The 15,189-nt window shown below is 43.4% G+C and overlaps 1 protein-coding gene across 3 annotated transcripts in view; it reads left to right on the plus strand.

Moving 5' to 3' along the window:
- Positions 1–15,189, plus strand: part of LOC126470446 (1-acyl-sn-glycerol-3-phosphate acyltransferase alpha-like) — a 790,262-nt gene that overhangs the window by 240,341 nt on the left and 534,732 nt on the right. For all 3 annotated transcript variants that reach the window (XM_050098282.1, XM_050098283.1, XM_050098284.1), the window contains one exon: positions 3,900–3,972. The gene's annotated coding sequence lies outside the window, so the exon portion shown is untranslated. The remainder of the gene's footprint in view (positions 1–3,899; positions 3,973–15,189) is intronic.

Raw genomic sequence — 15,189 nt, forward strand, 5'->3', positions numbered from 1 at the left:
AGTTGTAGGAGGATTGTGCTTAAAACAGTACCACACATTTAGATTTAGCGCGAAACAAAGACTTACTCAGCTTTGTTTAGGGTCTTCTGGCATAAGTTCCAATAATAGAAAAAAACTGAACAAATTGAAAATTTATAGATGGGTCTTCTCAGTGTTTCTCAGAAAACATTAGTTGCTACCTTAATTATATGACAACAAACATTGGTACAATAAAGTTAATATTTACAGCCATTCTTCCTCAGTTCCTATTTGACTGATGGTTTTCTTACAGGTAAGAGTAAATATCGTCCGTTTTCTTGCTACAGAGTTTTTATTATTGTTTATAACATACGTTTCATGAACAGTATTATTGCGAACTGTATTATTTCGAATCTTTCACCCAGCGCAAAGTACCAAGAGACTGCAAAAAAGCGCAGGTGACTACTGTACATAAGAAGGGTACAAGAAAGATCCCGCAAAATTACAGACCAATATCCTCAACATCGGTTTGCTGCAGAATTCTTTAACATATTCAGAGTTAGGATTAATAAACTTCCTAGGCACCGATAAGCTTATGTGCACGAATCAGCATGATTATAGAAAGCAGCGTTCGTTCAAAACTAAATTGCCCTTCACTCACATGATGTACTGCGTACTATGGACAAAGGTTCAAATGGCTCTGAGCACTGTGGGATTTAACATCTTAGGTCATCAGACCCCTAGAACTTAGAACTACTTAAACCTAACTAACCTAAGGACATCACACACATCCATGCCCAAGGCAGGATTCGAACCTGCGACCGTAGCAGTCCCGCAGTTCCGGACTGCAGCGCCTAGAACCGCATGGCCACCACGGCCGGCATGGACGAAGGGCAACAGTCAGATACCATATTTCTAGACTTCCGGAAGACGTTTGACACGATGGCCCATTGATTGCAGGTTGTTAACGAAGGTAGAACCATACAGAATACATTCCCATATATGTAGGTGACTCGAAGATTTCTTAAGTAATAGAACCCAGGATGTTATACTCCGCGGCGAGGGTTCATCAAAGACAAGAATATCATCAGGAGTGCCCCAGGGAAGTATGATCGGGCCGCTATTATTTTCTGTATACATTAGTGATCTGGCGGATAGGATGGGCAGCGGTCTGCGCTTGTTTGCTGGTGATGCTCTGGTGTACGGGAAGGTGTCAAGTTCAGTGACTATAGGAGAATACAAGATAACACAGACAAAATTTCTAGTTGGTGTGATGAATGGCAGCTATCTCTAAATGGAGAAAAATGTAAATTAATAGCCGGCCGTTGGTGGCCGAGCGGTTCTACGCGCTTCAGTCTGGAACCGCGCAACCGCTACGATCGCATGGATGTGTGTGATGTCCTTAGGTTAGTTAGGTTTAAGTAGTCCTAAGTTCTGGGGGGACTGATGACCTCAGATGTTAAGTCCCATAGTGCTCAGAGCCGTTTTTGTAAATTAATGCGGATGAATAGGAAAAACAAACCCATAATATTCGGATACAGCATTAGCTGTGCCCGGCTTGACAAAGTCACGTCATTTAAATATCTCAGTGTAACGTTACAAAGGAATCTGAAATGAAACGAGCATGTGGAGATTGTGCTAAGGAAGGCGAATGTTCGACTTTGGTTTATTGGGAGAACTTTGGAATAGTTTGGTTCATCCGCAAAGGAGAAGGCATAGTGCGTCTGTAGTGCTAGTGTGACCTATTCTTGATAACTACCCGAGCGTTTGGGTTCCGCACCATATCGGATTAATGGAAGACATTGAAACAATTAAGAGGCGGGCCGCTACATTTGTTACCTGTAGGTTCGAACAACACTAATTATTACGGAAATGCTTCGGGAATCCAAATGGGAATCTCTGGAGGAAAGGCGACATTCCTTTCGAGAAACACCATTGAGAAAATTTAGAGAACGATTTTACTGTCGCCGACATAAATTTAGCGTTGGGACTACGAAGATAAGAGAAATTAGGGCTTATATGTAGGCGTATGGACAGTAGTTTTTCCCTTGCGAGTGAAAAAGGAGTTACCCAAAGGCGGTCTTGGCTAGCGCTTGGTGGCTTTTGGAGTATATAGGCGTAGAATACGCAAATGACTGTAACTAACTAAACTTCTTCCGAACAGGTCTCAAAAGACCCAACGGTACCGACCGACCGCTGTGTCATCGTGAGCCGACAGGCGTCACTGGATGTTGATATGCAGGGGCGTGTGATTAGCACACCGCTCTCCCTGCCGTTGTCAGTTTTCATGATCGGAGTCGCTACTTCTCAATCAAGTAGTTCCTCAGTTGGCTTCACAAGGCTGAGTGCACCCCGTTTACCAGCAGCGCTAGGCATTCCCGGATAGTCAGCCATCCAAGCGCTAGCCAAACCGGACTTAGAATAACTGAAACTATTCACTTTATTTACCCTTCTTTAACCCTTTTCGGAGGACTGCACTTACATCATCATGTGAATTTATTTAAAAACTTGTTAGAGACAAAGCACACGATAGGACTGGATAAGCCTGGAGGAGGAATTTGGTTGTATCCTTTTCGTAGAAACGATTATTGTGTTCGCCGTATGCGATTTATGGGAACCACAGGAGACAGATCTTAGATGGGGGAATTTAAACACTAATTCTCCTGATGGTGAAACCAGTGTCCTAGCAAGTGCGCTGTCTCGCTATTTACTAAAGATATATTGCTGTGGCTGGGTACAAATTATTCATAATTTACCCACAGATACATAATTTAATAGAGCATATTTCTCAATACGACCCTAATCGGTGTGGAGATGACGATGTAGTCAACTTCCAAGTGTCCATGGGTATAACCTATCGCAAAATAAAACCAAATTACATATAAAATACACAAATAAGTGTAACATGTCCCTTATTCATCTCCCTACTACACGATTCGGACCTTAAGTCGATTTATTAAAAAACAATCTAATATAGACGGTGTGTGTTCTCGTTTTATTAAATCCTTGGCACTTACGTTCAACGGTTGAGGCTTCATATCTGAATTGTATTTACCTCTCGTATTCGCTTTTGAAGAACGCTCATAAGCTTTGTACATGCATGACTCTCCATTATACAGGGTGATTCCATGTTGATGGTACAAATTTTCAGGAACGATGGAGAACGTTAAATTTATCAGTTTTAGGTAAGGGATCCTGGTCCGTAAATGACCGAGTCAAAAGTTATAAGCGAAAAACTTTCTCATACCTTTGACAATGAAATACATATACTGGTACTGTTGCTACTAAGATAGTAATGTAGGGAACTTTCAGAGGTAGCAGTGTGTCTAGTAAAGATGGTCTTTGAAATGCAAACCTCAAGAGCTATTTCATCTTCGTTGAAGTGTTCACAGCTCATTAGAGCCCATATCTACTAGAAATTTGTTTCTTGATGTGGTCCATACTACCTTCTCAAAAATGTGGAAACCAAAGAGCCTGCAGTAGAAGAGATGTATTTCTCAGTATCGAAGATGAACAAGTGTTCCTAGCTCTAAGTGTATACGTTTTAGAGTCCATGTTTACAAGAAATTTTTTCTTGTTTTGGTCTATGCTACAAAATCTGAAAGTTGCCTACTCTACAATCTTAGCAGCGACAGTACCGGTATATGTATTCCGCTGTTCAGCTATTGACTCGGTCATTTCCGGACCAAGGTCTCTTACCTCAAACTGATTTATTTACTCTTGTCCATCATCCCTGAAAGTTTGTAACATCATCGCGGAATGACAATGTATATTACGTAGCCTTAACAAATACTGTCATCATTACAAGAATGAAATCGCTCTAACATCGCAGCCACTACTAATTCGGTTGATCATGAGTTAGTGTACAAAACTATTGCTCCTATGTACTTCAATATTATATTATTGCTTCCAGTTTAGAATGAGACAGTATTTTCTTGCAGATACCCTGGGTTTCCCGAGCGCAACACTCACTGAGGCTGTGTGCGACGCTTCCTGTGTTCCATCCCGCTGTTGGTGAGTACTTGAACTTCGTCTTGGCCTTCGGACTGCCCTCTAAACTTATTCAAATGGCCCCGTCAGCGGTTTTCAGCTTTCATAAGATTCATTTGATCTAATGACAACATTCTTCACAATGTGATTTTCATGGCCAGATTTTCCGTTTCTGTCTTGTCGTGATTTCTGCCTTATCGAAGAAGACATTGTATATATATTAACAGAATGTGAGAAATGCCAAGAACAATTACGCAGCATAGTATTTTAAAAATTAAGTTATATTTCTTCAGAGTAGCACTTACCTTATGTATAGGTGCACTTCCAAATGAATTTGATATTTGATTCTACTTTGTAACGGGAATTTCAAAATTATGTGTGTAATTTATTAGAGACAAGACATGCAGCGACAATCTCTGTCATACATACCGGGTGTGAAAAAAATCCAGTGCCCACACTGATGGATAGTACGATGTAGCTAACAACTAATATATGTCGCGCGGGGTAGCCACGTGGTGTAGGGAGCCTTGACACGGTCCGCGCAGCTCCCCCCGTCGGAGGTTCGAGTCCTCAGTCAGGCATGGGTGTGTGTGTGTGTGTGTGTGTGTGTGTGTGTGTGTGTGTGTGTGTGTGTGTGTGTGTTGTCCTTAGTGTAAGTTAGATTAAGTAGTGCGTAGGCTTAGGGACCGATGACCTCAGAAATTTGGGCCCATAAGACGTTCCCACGAATTTCCAAAATTTTAAGAAAACATGTGTTGGATACGTATATTTGGATGAGCGCTGAGTATGCGTAAGTAGGCCCGCAGCGAAGGAGACAAATAAAAAGTAACTTCTTCAGACATCGTTAAACCAAGGTTGATATGAAATTAACGTGACGCCCTGACGTTCACGTTCAGCCAGTAAACAGCATGTAGCTCTTTCAAAAATGGCTCTGAGCACTATGGGACTCAACTGCTGAGGTCATTAGTCCCCTAGAACTTAGAACTAGTTAAACCTAACTAACCTAAGGACATCACACACAACCATGCCCGAGGCAGGATTCGAACCCGCGACCGTAGCCGTCTTGCGGTTCCAGACTGCAGCGCCTTTAACCGCACGGCCACTTCGGCCGGCCATGTAGCTCTTTAATGCCTGCTTTATGTAGTAAATGTTTTATACTTTTCCATGTTCGTCGCAGTTTGTTTTCTCCGTTTTATTATTGTCACTTTCTTCGACGTGTTGGCATAGGATCTTTATTATTAAATGAACATCGTGAACTGTCAGATTGTGAAACACTACAGGCACTGTAAAATGAGGTCTGTTTAAAACTGTAATCCGTTCATCATAAGAATAAACCTGATGAAAACAAACACAAACGCGATGATTGGTCAGAAGCGTAGCACACGTACACTGGAGTTTTTACGCTTTTGGAAGTAGGTCCTACTTCTGTATTAGATATCTTACTACTAAGTTACGTTGAATTAAACTTTAAGATATTCAAATGTATTAACAGCCATCAACGTTTTTCTTAATCACGCTTTAGTTACATAGTTTTTATTTCAAAAACCGTGTACAGTCACAGCCTCTGCAGCGTTGTGCTCTGATTGTCGCGCTGTTAATGCGCAGTATGAAAATGGCTGAGGCTGCTTTCTGTTCCGTAGTAAAAGACACATGTGGAATACGGTTAAAAAGTGCCGAGAAATAGGCTGTTCTTAATGTTTTTCGTGAATTTACGGAGATTATCGGCTTTGAAGTTACTGCAGTTAATATACGAATGTTTGTTGACTGTATAGTGCAGTCGGTAGCGTTATGGAATGTATATCATATTCGGTTATTCGTGTGTTGGTTAAAATATCGCGAATAACATTTTTTTCTCTAGTTCATTTTGAAATACCTACATATCTTAATTATAAAACTCATCATTTTATGAATAATGCACGTATTCTTGTTTCTAATTACATAATGGGCCCGAAACTCCTGTTTCCATTTCAAATACAAATTCTTAATTATCGATGTTTTATGATAGACTGTTCATAAAAGTTGTTTAAATTAAGAAATCATAACAATTTAATTTTTAAGGCAGAAATAAAAAACCAAATCCTCTATATTTGGACTATGTCCATCGTTTTACACCACAGAGGTAGAAAAGTATTGTAGAAACATGAAAAACAATCGTTTTCACAGCATCGAGAACATCTTACAAATTCTGCATTTTTACATTTGCCGCTGTTCCATTACAATATGAACCCAACAGAACTGATCTGTAACCAAGCTGCGAGATTTAGCCCGAGAAGTAACAAGACTGATAAGCTGCCAGATGTACTGGAACTAACGCACGCAGCTTTTTCTCACGTCAGTGCCGAACGCTGGCGGGATATAGAACGGCTTGTCATAAAAGAAGAAAAAATCGTGCGCCTGGTTGGCTTCGTAATCCTGTTGTTGATAGGCTCGTTATCAACGTAGCGGGTGACACTTCCAGAACTGAAATGTATTTCTCGGATTCGGATAAGGAAGGAGCTAAGACTTACTGACGACTGTAAGTAATACCTTCAGTGGCTTCAATATTTAACTATACGGTGAAATCCTTCAGTACTCTCTTACGTTACACACAGCTTATGCAGAAAAATCGCCTTGTGATTAGGTCAGGAATTTTCATCATTCTTGTTTTTAATTACAATAGTACGTTAGCTAAAAACGATAACATGTTACGGTTTTCGTCTAGTCGTCTAAAGAGCGTATTCTGGGAGATTTGCAGTGCATTATTTCATTCTCCTTAAAAATTAAATGACATTCGAAGCTGTATTTCTCCTCTGCTCGTCTCTTTTTACGTGTGAACTGCAGTTGGCCACGTCACTGCAGGCTAGCTGTACCAGTTGAACGTGTTGTGGCAAGCTTACGTCTAATACGTACAGCGAAATATGAGTTACACGGTGTCGCGCGATAAGGTGCCGGTACATGGCACCTCCCAAATGAAGTTTGCCGCCCGCATGCTAAAGGTCACACTTAGCCCATTCCGGCAGCTGATTGGGTAATGAAGACTGATAACTAGCCCGGCGCTCGCGATCTACAACGATGCGACGTGAATGGTGTGTGGCTGCAGGCTCAAGTCCAAGGTTAGCAATCCCGCAACGGCGTTATGCGTGCATGTGAGCGCTCTTGCTAATCGCAGTTAAGGCAGATCCCCAACTGAGATTAATTGGGAGAATCCTCAGGAAGTGTAGTCCACCCAGGAAGGAAGTAGCTTACAAAACCTTCGTACGACCAATGTTTGATTCTCGCTCGTCAGTCCGGATTCTGTACAATATAGGATTGATAAAGAAAATAGAAAAGATCCAAAGGGAAGAAGTGCAAATCACTAAAAGGAAGGCTGTGTGCATCATGGTGTGGTTTACATTTAAGTTCTCGAAAGCGCACGTTAGTAGAAGAGTAAATTAATGTATTATATCCTTGTAAGTATTCCTCGCGAAAAGACGATGAAATCAAAAACAGAGAGTTAATACGAAGGCTTATAAACAATTTTTCTTCTCTCGGACTATTCGCGACTGGAACATGAAAGTAGTAACCTGACAGTGGCACACTCAGCCACACACCATAAGGTGTCTTGCGGGGTATAGGTATAGATGTGGATATAGGGAGAGGTACTGTTATTTGGCCACGCCCCGGCCGTACCCATATTTAGATCTTCCCGACCGTCAGTTTGTGGCGGGGAAATTCAGAAATTATGGAAGTGTGTTATACAGGCTGCCTGTAATTGTGAAAGAGGTCTCAGGACTCGTTAAGTTGGTGCATTGAGCTGACAGAAAACATCCGCTTATCACCTCGCCCGGCTTACCTGCGATCTCCTTAGAACGCACTTACTCCGGCGGTCACCTGCTGAAAATAGCCACGCCAACTCTTTTTCCATTTCCCATCGACGGTTTTCTTTCGGAATTCCAAAGCACGAGGTGCTTCGTACCCAATACAGTGAAACTGAGCCACTATAGGATTCGTTAATACACACTTTTGAGAGTACGCTTCCATGAAATGAGGGAAAACTCGAAGCTAGAGTTGCACGGCCCCTCCAGTCGGAGGTTCGAGTCCTCCCTCGGGCATGGGTGTGTGTTGTCCTTAGCGTAAGTTAGTTTAAGTTAGTTTACGTAGTGTGTAAGTCTAGGGGCCAATGACCTCAGCAGTTTGGTCGCTTAGGAATTCACACACATTTTAACTCGAAGCAATCAGCATTACTAAAGTTGTTTCGCATACTACTTACTCCAGAGCTCTACTTGACATTGTCCTCTGAAGATGATACTCCTTGCTTTCCTCAGAACCTATAATTGATTTACCTACATGGCTGTCACTCCGAACCACGTGTAACTTTGAGTTTTTCACAAACACGTATCATTGCCAGAGGTGAAAGAAACAGTAAGTGGCAGAAGTAAATCAATAGACCATATGAGGATTGAACACTGTCTCTATGTATTTTCAGCCTGCCGCTGAGCCACTAACATACGAGGAAATAGCTTGAAATCAGAATGCATAAAATCCTCTCTAAACTTGCTCTGTTGTCTGGGACGGAGTCGAGTACTTTACAAGAAGTCGGATAGGAAAATCAGAAACGAGATTTTTATTACAAACCGAGGGAGTTCCCAGCTTCAGGCAGTGTTGGCTTCGGTCACACAGCTTGAGGCTGTTGCCAATGGGCATCACTGTCGGGGTCCAGATGGGGGTTTGTCGGGGATGGCCAGCTCGTGCCACGCATCCCCCAATCGGACTACGACTGTGGTTGCCCGGGATACTGCCCACATTGAGGCTGATCCCTCACCTATGGTAGAGTGGGAGGTGGTCTCGAGGTGTGGCAGGGGCCGAAGGACATTCCGGAGGGCTGAACGGAAGGCCTCTCCAGTTTGTCTGACGAACCGGTTTCAGGCTCTGTCTCAGGCTGATATTGATCTTCGGCCGGACATGGCTTCTTGTCCTGTTCCAGAGGTTGCCCCTCAGTCTGCAAGATCCGGGCGGTCGCAGAGGGTGGGCTTACTGGTAGTTGGGAGCTCCAACGTCAGACGCGTAATGGGGCCCCTTAGGGATATGGCAGCAACAGAGGGGAAGAAAACCAATGTGCACTCAGCGTGCATACCGGGGGGAGTCATTCCAGATGTGGAAAGGGTCCTTCCGGCCCCTTAGGGATATGGCAGCAACAGAGGGGAAGAAAACCAATGTGCACTCAGCGTGCATACCGGGGGGAGTCATTCCAGATGTGGAAAGGGTCCTTCCGGACGCCATGAAGGGTACAGGGTGCACCCATCTGCAGGTGGTCGCTCATGCCGGCACCAATGATGTTTGTCGCTATGGATCGGAGGAAATCCTCTCTGGCTTCCGGTGGCTATCTGATTTGGAGAAGACTGCCAGTCTCGCTAGCGGGATGAAAGCAGAGCTCACCATCTGCAGCATCGTCGACAGGACTGACTGCGGACCTTTGGTGCAGAGCCGAGTGGAGGGTCTGAATCAGAAGCTGAGACGGTTCTGCGACCGTGTGGGCTGCAGATTCCTCGACTTGCGCCATAGGGTGGTGGGGTTTCGGGTTCCTCTGGATAGGTCAGGAGTCCACTACACGCAGCAACCGGCTACACGGGTAGCAGGGGTTGTGTGGCGGGGACTGGGCGGTTTTTTAGGTTAGATGGCCTCGGGCAAGTACAGAAATGGCAACAGCCTCAAAGGGTGCGGGGCAAAGTCAGGACATGCGGGGACCAAGCAGCAATCGGTATTGTAATTGTAAACTGTCGAAGCTGCATTGGTAAAGTACCGGAACTTCAAGCTCTGATAGAAAGCTCCGAAGCTGAAATCGTTATAAGTACAGAAAGCTGGCTGTAGCCAGAGATAAATTCTGCCGAAATTTTTACAAAGGCACAGATGGTGTTTAGAAAGGATAGATTGCATGCGACCGGTGGTGGCGTATTTCTCGTTGTTAATAGTGGTTTATCCTGTAGTGAAGTAGAACTGGATAGTTCCTGTGAATTATTATGGGTGGAGGTTCCACTCAACAACCGAGCTAGGTTAATAGTTGGCTCCTTTTACCGACCTCCCGACTCAGCAGCATTAGTGGCAGAACAACTGAGAGAAAATTTGGAATACATTTCACATACATTTTCTCAGCATGTTATCGTCTTAGGTGGAGATTTCAATTTACCAGTTATAGACTGGGACACTCAGATGTTTAGGACGGGTGGTAGGGACAGATCATCGAGTGACATTATACTGAGTGCACTATCCGAAATTTACCTCGAGCAATTAAACAGAGAACCGACTCGTGGAGATAACATCTTGGAACTACTGATAACAAACAGACCCGAACTTTTCGATTCTGTAAGTGCAGAACAGGGAATCAGTGATCATAAGGCCGTTGCAGCATCCCTGAATATGGAAGTTAATAGCAATATAAAAAAGGGAGGAAGGTTTATCTGTTTAGCAAGAGTAATAGAAGGCAGATTTCAGACTACCTAACATATCAAAACGAAAATTTCTGTTCCGACACTGACAATGTTGAGTGTTTATGGAAAAAGATCAAGGCAATCGTAAAATGCGCTTTGGACAGGTACGTGCCGAGTAAAACTGTGAGGGACGGGAAAAACCCACCGTGGTTCAGCAACAAAGTTAGGAAACTACTGCGAAAGCAAAGAGAGCTTCACTCCAAGTTTAAACGCAGCCAAACCCTCTCAGACAAACAGAAGCCAAACGATGTCAAAGTTAGCGTAAGGAGGGCTATGCGTGAAGCGTTCAGTGAATTTGAAAGTAAAATTCTATGTACCGACTTGAAAGAATATCCTAGGAAGTTCTGGTCTCACGTTAAATCAGTAAGTGGCTCGAAACAGCATATCCAGACACTCCGGGATGATGATGGCATTGAAACAGAGGATGACACGCGTAAAGCTGAAATACTACAAACCTTTTTCGAAAGCTGTTTCACAGAGGAAGACCGCACTGCAGTTCCTTCTCTAAATCCTCGTACAAACGAAAAAAATGGCTGACATCGAAATAAGTGTCCAAGGAATAGAAAAGCAACTGGAATCACTGAACAGAGGAAAGTCCACTGGACCTGACGGGATACCAATTCGATTCTACACAGAGTACGCGAAACAACTTGCCCCCCTTGTAACAGCCGTGTACCGCAAATCTCTAGAGGAACGGAAGGTTCCAAATGACTGGAAAAGAGCACAGGTAGTCCCATTCTTCAAGAAGGGTCGTCGAGCAGATGCACAAAACTATAGACCTATATCTATGACGTCGATCTCTTGTAGAATTTTAGAACATGTTTTTTGCTCGCATGTCATGTCGTTTTTGGAAACCCAAAATCTACTCTGTAGGAATCAAAATGGATTCCGGAAACAGCGATCGTGTGAGACCCAACTCGCTTTATTTGTTCATGAGACCCAGAAAATATTAGATACAGGCTCCCAGGTAGATGCTATTTTCCTTGACTTCCGGAAGGCGTACGATACAGTTCCGCACTGTCGCCTGATAAACAAAGTAAGAGCCTACGGAATATCAGACCAGCTGTGTGGCTGGATTGAAGAGTTTTTAGCAGACAGAACACAGCATGTTGTTATCAATGGAGAGATGTCTACAGACGTTAAAGTAACCTCTGGCGTTCCACAGGGGAGTGTTATGGGACCATTGCTTATATATAAATGACCTAGTAGATAGTGTCGGAAGTTCCATGCGGCTTTTCGCGGATGATGCTGTAGTATACAGAGAAGTTGAGCAGCATTAGAAAATTGTAGCGAAATGCAGGAAGATCTGCAGCGGATAGGCACTTGGTGCAGGGAGTGGCAACTGGCCCTTAACATAGACAAATGTAATGTATTGCGAATACATAGAAAGAAGGATCCTTTATTGTATGGTTATATGATAGCGGAATAAACACTGGTAGCAGTTACTTCTGTAAAATATCTGGGAGTATGCGTGCTGAACGATTTGAAGTGGAATGATCATATAAAATTAATTGTTGGTAAGGCGGGTACCAGGTTGAGATTCATTGGGAGAGTCCTTAGAAAATGTAGTCCATCAACAAAGGAGGTGGCTTACAAAACACTCGTTCCACCTATACTTGAGTATTGCTCATCAGTGTGGGATCCATACCAGATCGGGTTGACGGAGGAGATAGAGAAGATCCAAAGAAGAGCGGCACGTTTCTTTACAGGGTTATTTGGTAACAGTGATAGCGTTACGGAGATGTTTAACAAACTCAAGTGGCAGACTCTGCAAGAGAGGCGCTCTGCATCGCGGTGTAGCTTGCTCGCCAGGTTTCGAGAGGGTGCGTTTCTGGATGAGGTATCGAACATATTGCTTCCCCTACTTATACCTCCCGAGGAGATCACGAATGTAAAATTAGAGAGCTTCGAGCGCGCACGGAGGCTTTCAGACAGTCGTTCTGCCCGCGAACCATACGCGACTGGAACAGAAAAGGGAGGTAATGACAGTGGCACGTAAAGTGCCCTCCGCCACACACCGTTGGGTGGCTTGCGGAGTATAAATGTAGATGTAGATGTAGAACTTCGCGAGATAAAATTATAAGTGTTGATATGCGGAGGATCATCAATGTTATTAAAACTACCCACGAAGTACACAACTGCCAGAAACTTTGGCTATCACAGTTACCAGTTACGGCCAAAACCGTTTCTCATTCAATCGATTTTCATGAAAATTATCACGGCGTAAGGACACAGTTCAGAGTCGAATAGTCGCGCACCAATGCGCCACAAGCAGTTCCTAAATAAAGCGAGCGCTATCATTCCTTTTATGACGTAGCAGTAGTCTGCACATGAAAAATAGCACTCTCACCACCTATTGTATTGGGCTATAACCCTTGATCCATTCTCGGTTTGTCATTTGTTTAGTAAACTCTCAGTCCGTAGTGCAGTTGCCCGCGAAAGGCAAAGGTCCCGAGTTCGAGTCGTAGCGTGGCACAGAGTTTTGACCAGCCAGGAAGGTGTTCAATTGGGTTTAGGTCGGAACTCCGAGTAGGCCAGCCTATTTCCGGAATGTTATTCTCCACAAACCATTGTGTGGCAGATGCTGCTTTCTGATATAACACTCACAATCTCCGAACTATTCCTCTCCTGTGCGCAGTAAACAATGTTGTAAAATGTATTCATACGTTGCCGCATTTAACGCTGTATTAAGTACAATAAGGTGGTCACACAGAAACCACAGTAATCCAAACCCTTCCATCGGATTGTCACAGGATATAGTGTGATTTATCACTCCAAAATGGCTCGTCTCCAGATAGCCAGTGTCCAGTGCCATACACATTGGACTCGATATAGTGTGATTTATCACTCCAAAATGGCTCGTCTCCAGACAGCCAGTGTCCAGTGCCATACACATTGGACTCGCATTTGATTCCCTAACTCACTCCGGGAGAATTCCGGGAAGATTCCTTTGAAAGGGCAAGTACGCTTTTCTTCTCCATCCTGGAAACAGACCGAGCTTGTGTTCCATCTCTAATGGTGTCGTTGTGAACGGGACGTTAAACCTAATCTTCCTTCCGTCCTTTACTACTGGTGTGCTCTTTACACCACCTCAAGTCTCGCTTAGTATTTTCTCCAGAAGCATTTGGCTTATGAGAAGCTGCTCTACGATCGTACTATTCTTTTTAGCTCCGTCCGTCCGTCAGTACATGAGGTTGTCCGCAGCTCGTGGTCTAGTGCTGCCTCTGGTTCACAGGGTCCCCGGTTCGATTCCCGGCCGGGTTGGGGATTTTCTATGACCAGGGACTGGGTGTTTGTGCTATCCTCATCATTTCATAATTATCATCATCATTCGTGACAATGGCTAGACTGGACTGTGTCAAAATGGGGACTTGGCACGGGCGCTGATGAGCGCGCAGTTGACAGCCCCACAATCCGATCTTCATCATCAGTACATGAGGTCGACCTGGTCTTACTTGGCTGTAGTTCCCCCTTCGCGTTTCCACTACACAAGTGCATCACACAGCAGTCGGCTTGGGCAGCTTTAGGAGGGTTGAAACTTCATTGATGGATTTGTTGCTTCTGAGCTCTCCTGACTGACCCATGCTGCGTAACTAGTCCGCGCCTCCTTTTTTACTGCCATACCTCCCTATCCAGACGTCCAGTAGTCCGTTTCACATTATGTGGGGCTGTCTGGAAACTTTTCATCGGATTCACCTTCCACGTGTACCTCTTCAAGCTATTCTTCAGTACCATTGTCGGGTACTAATTTTACCTTATTAGGATTGTGATTTAATTTAAATTGTCGTGAAAGGACTTTATTTTAGGTTCGTGTTAATGTTTGTTCATTTACTGTTTAATATTAACATTTTTAGCTATGTGAATACTGCACTGTCAGATGACATTCACTCTGTGTTCATACCTGAACCTCGTTGTATAACATCATTGTTAACGTCGTTCATGAGTATTTACCTTCTTTGACGACGATAGTCAGTTAAAGGCAGATGATGGCCTTGTAAGTCAAAAACTTGGTAACAGAAGTAAATGAATACCATAGAACACACACAACATTGCGCTTTTCATGCATAATAATGAAATTATTCTACCTAGAAGGGACCGAAGGATCATTTAACTTGTGGAGATGGCGTCAGGCTGCTCTTACCTCAGAGGGACACAATTTTGACAACCTGCTGCAAGTAAAAGTGGGCTTAATTTAGACGCACAACCACAACTCAGAAGAGCCCCCAAACACTATGCGGGCTGCCTAGGGTACCATCCGCTGCTCACCCCGGGCACGCGGTTGCGTCGCACATCGAATACTCTGCAAATGAAAGCTCGTGAGTGCTTCCACTACACGAAAATGGATTCATAAACTCTTCCCATTCTAATTCTTTCATTTTGGCTTTAAGGTAACGTTAATAACCAGACAGCTACTTGTTACTGAAAGAAAACCGTCAATAATTGATGACAACAACTGAAGGGTGGAAACGTCCAGCGTCCAACTTTCACATTTGTTAGGAGGATCAAAACACAATGTATCTCTTTTTATACATAATTTATTTGTATCCAAAAAATAGTGATTTATTAACAACTTTTTAGGGCTCATACGAAGTAACTGACTGATTCTAAGAGCTGATACGAAAATTTATGTTTCAGGTGCCATTAATGAGAGACTACATTTTATTCGTGATAATACACGTCTATAAAAACAGCGGTAATATTTTAACTATTAGAACTGTAGTTAACAAAAACCATTTCTCATGTCTTTTAAATCTTAGAGAAGAGAACAACAAAAATAAATTCGAGAAAAGCATCGCTA

The sequence above is a fragment of the Schistocerca serialis genome, chromosome 3, assembly GCF_023864345.2.
Source record: "Schistocerca serialis cubense isolate TAMUIC-IGC-003099 chromosome 3, iqSchSeri2.2, whole genome shotgun sequence".
Classification (NCBI taxonomy): domain Eukaryota; kingdom Metazoa; phylum Arthropoda; class Insecta; order Orthoptera; family Acrididae; genus Schistocerca; species Schistocerca serialis.